The sequence below is a fragment of the Lathyrus oleraceus genome, chromosome 3 (genome assembly GCF_024323335.1).
Source record: "Lathyrus oleraceus cultivar Zhongwan6 chromosome 3, CAAS_Psat_ZW6_1.0, whole genome shotgun sequence".
NCBI classification, from domain to species: domain Eukaryota; kingdom Viridiplantae; phylum Streptophyta; class Magnoliopsida; order Fabales; family Fabaceae; genus Lathyrus; species Lathyrus oleraceus.
In genome coordinates, this window is record NC_066581.1 from 277,644,388 (window position 1) to 277,647,976 (window position 3,589).

The 3,589-nt window shown below is 35.8% G+C and overlaps 1 long non-coding RNA gene across 2 annotated transcripts; it reads left to right on the forward strand.

Annotated features, from left to right (window-relative positions):
* Positions 1-1,082: 1,082 nt before the first annotated feature.
* LOC127126997 (uncharacterized) lies at positions 1,083-3,169 on the forward strand. Of its 2 annotated transcripts, XR_007805184.1 has the most exons (3): positions 1,179-1,420; positions 1,505-1,734; positions 2,800-3,169. It is a non-coding gene; the product is annotated as an uncharacterized LOC127126997 (long non-coding RNA). The 2 variants fall into 2 exon arrangements; XR_007805183.1 differs by having other exon boundaries at positions 1,083-1,734.
* The last annotated feature ends 420 nt before the right edge of the window (positions 3,170-3,589 follow it).

A 3,589-nucleotide genomic window follows, 5' to 3' on the forward strand; every position in this document is an offset into this window, starting at 1 on the left:
TTTGAACTTTATAAAATAAACTTTGAAGGAATTGGTGTTTGTTTACACATACATTTTCCAAATATGACTCTTTTCTCTCACACGGGTACTTTGAGTGTTTTCAGGAATTTTGTATAAGTAATTCTTCACACCCTTTTTTAGATAATAACTACCCTATATATACACAAATAACATAACTGTTATTAACGACTAAATCCTAAAACTATGACACATGGCTCTCCTCCTTTCGCCAGATGCTTCCACGCGTCTTCTGCCAAACGTCACAACCTTTTAAATTCAAATTTACTTTTAAGTCGAAATGACGTCTTCCTTCAGGATTTTTGTCGAATTATCAACATACTGCAATGTTCTCCCTATCTGTCAAAAGTGCTTTTCCTAGGTGCAAACATCTTTGTCGAAATGACGAAACTTCCATTTTGTCGAAGTGTCGAACCATACTTATTAATCAAATCGTTTCAACCCATGTCACCATTTGTCGAAAAAATCATTTCTTACACCAAATCTCATGGCGTCGAAAACGCACGTATACAGCTGCGTAACCTGCTCATCATCACCAATAACATGCTCTACTCTAAGTAGCTCATATGTATACACCTTATCTAGGAATCGAAACCTCGCATGAGCCCTTCAGGTGGATTCAAACCCATTCATGGAAGCCTCTGGATCAACTCCCTGATAGTCTACCATCAACTTTAGGGGCATCATCTCTGTTAATCTTCCCATGATCTAAGAGTTTCCCCCTAACCAGAAAATGCAACAGACACGAGACATCGTTTAAGGTGATAAACATCTCACCATGTGATAGATGAAATGATGACGTCTCAGTGTGCCATTTCTCTACAAACACATTAAGCATACCATGGTTAACTGTAACATAACCGATCTTGCACAAGTCTCTCATCCCAGATAATTGCAAAACATCCTGAAACCACTGCTCGTTAGACTCTTATACGCTAGTAATCTTCCTCCCATGGTTGATGAATTTTAGCGGATCACGGTCCTGCAGAAAAACAATTCATCGTCAAAAACTTTAAATATTATAACAAACATAATTTGAAAAGAATGAATCCAACTAAATTTTACCTCTTCGTTCCAAATATGTCTTGCAATACAGTTCGGATAAAGGGGCAGCACTGACAAGTCTGATGAGCCTTATCCAACCCCTTGTGGTGCTTGGGGTGTCTTTACTTCCTCCTGGGCCTGGGGTGCCTTAGGTACCTCTACCGCCTCCTGCACATAGGGTACATTTAGTGTATGAGGTACCTCTTTTATCTCGGATGTCAGAACAACTGAAATCTGTCACCTATAGGAAGATGGAGGCAAGGATGCATAAGTAGGTGACACCCGTCTCCTACGGGAAGAAGAAGGCGGAGATACATGAGCCCCAAAAGCTCACACCTCCACATCAACCAGGCTATAGGTAACATGAGCCTGCAAAGGGTGAATTTTTTTCCCTCTGCATGTTGTGTAACCCTATCCTACCTTAATCAATTTTTTCTATCAGCAATAATCGAAGGCTTTTGATGCTCAACAAACATAAACGGAGAAAACGAAAAAACGCTTATGTAAAAAAGCTGCAACGACAACGCGATTCACAACTTCAACTTTCCGGATTCACGTCTGGATTGTGTTCATCCTCAACTTCTTCTTCTTCTTCAGATTATGACGCGTCAAGTGAAGAGCATGGAATTGAAATCAAGAAAACTCACCGGATTGAAGCATTGATGCAACCAGGTATGGAATCTTATCCTTCCCCCACTTCGACTTGCTTTCTTCTTTCAAATTCCTCTGCGCTATCGTGTACTCATTGATTTTGTGATGAATGGTTGTGAGAAATGCGGCGAGGTTGGGATTCTCTGAGAGTTGCGGAGAGAGATTGAGAGTGGAGTGTTTGATTTGTGCTGTAATTTTTTCCGTGAATTGTGACTGGATGAAGAGTGATGAACAATGATTTATTGGACCCCTATTCTGTTACGAAACTCACATGAAGTTCATCCTAAAATTCACTTATCAGTTAGAAATTCAATAGTTTGTTAGAGTTTATATGTTAGTTGGAAATTAGTTTAGAAGTTAGTGATTTTGGATTTCAGTTATTAGTTAGAATGTTTTCAGTTTAATCTCAGTTATGAGGTGAAGATGAGTTGTGCCACCTTTGTTATTGAAAAGAAATGTTTAGTTGGGAAAAAGTCAATTTTTGTGAAAAATGCTCAGACTGTTAGTTTGTTACTGCTGAATGATATGCTTGGATTGAAATCATGCTATGGCTGCAACATTCTGTTTTTGCCTATTGCTAGTTATTAGTTAATTGTTGTTCTGTTAATTGGAAATGCATTGCTATGTTGGATGAAACTCTGTATGCAGTCAAATCTATTAGAAGTTTGTGTGGATTAAATTTCTATTAGGCTCTGATTCAATTAAATGAAAATTATGAAATGTTGTTATTCTAATTGTTCTATTAGTGATCTACTGATACGCTGTAAAATATTGTTAACTGCAATGCTAGTGATTGGTGTTAGTTTATTAATGTTATGGATGAATGGTTAGATATGTGAAGTTAGTTGTAGTTGGAAGTTGTTAGTTTAAAAATCTAAAGAGAGTGGTTAATTGAATAGTTCTGAAGGTTTTGTCGATTTCATTTTGCAAGTTAAGAACAGAATGCAGGTGAACTGTTTGTGAAAGTTGCTGTTAGAAAAAATGCAGGATTATAATAAATTGGTTTCGTTGTGATTTTTTTATGCAGGGCCTTTGTTATGTATGATGCAGGTGATTTAATGTTGCTTTGTTATGACTGTTATGTAGGGTTGTGATCATTGGCTTGCTTGTGGAAATTTGATGCTTGGACATGTTAATCATGGAGCTATTGTGGGATGTGAATGCTAGGACATGTTATTGACGTATTGTATGGTGATGTTGAAAAATGACTTGGAACTTAGGATTGTTAATGGTTGGATTTTTTTGTAATTTTGAAATTGACATTGTATTGGTTTGAATGTAGGGTTATGTATTATTATGTTGTAATTAGAATTAATGGCATGGTTTGTGGTTTGTAAATTTGAATTGGTTTAGGTGTTGAAATGTAAAATGTGTATGAATTGAATTCAATTGAATTGGAATTGGCTTGTAATTTGAATCCGTTGAATTGGAATGTGATTGTTAAGTTGTTTTGAAATTTGAATGGTTCATGATGTAATGAGAGATGATTTGAGTTGAAATTTGTACATGGTTGGAAATAGAATGATTGAATGAATGGTCATGGCATGGTTGATGTATGGGAAATGTCTTGAAATGTATGATTTGAAATGGTTATGTAAACATTTTTTTGTAATGGCAAAACCTAAATTGTAATTCAAATTTGTGATTCAGAGTTCAAACCAAACTCTTGTTTGTTTTTCTATTTCAATTAGCATGTATTCATGTCTTATAATGGGCTTGAAAAAAAAAGAAAAGTTTTCATACATCAAAATTTAAATTCCTAACTAAGATTGATCTTAATTGAAATACTTAGATCAATGTAAAGAACAGAAGACATTTGAAGAACCATGGTTAGAATGATGATATCATGTCCTAAAGCAAAGGTAAGTGACAATAA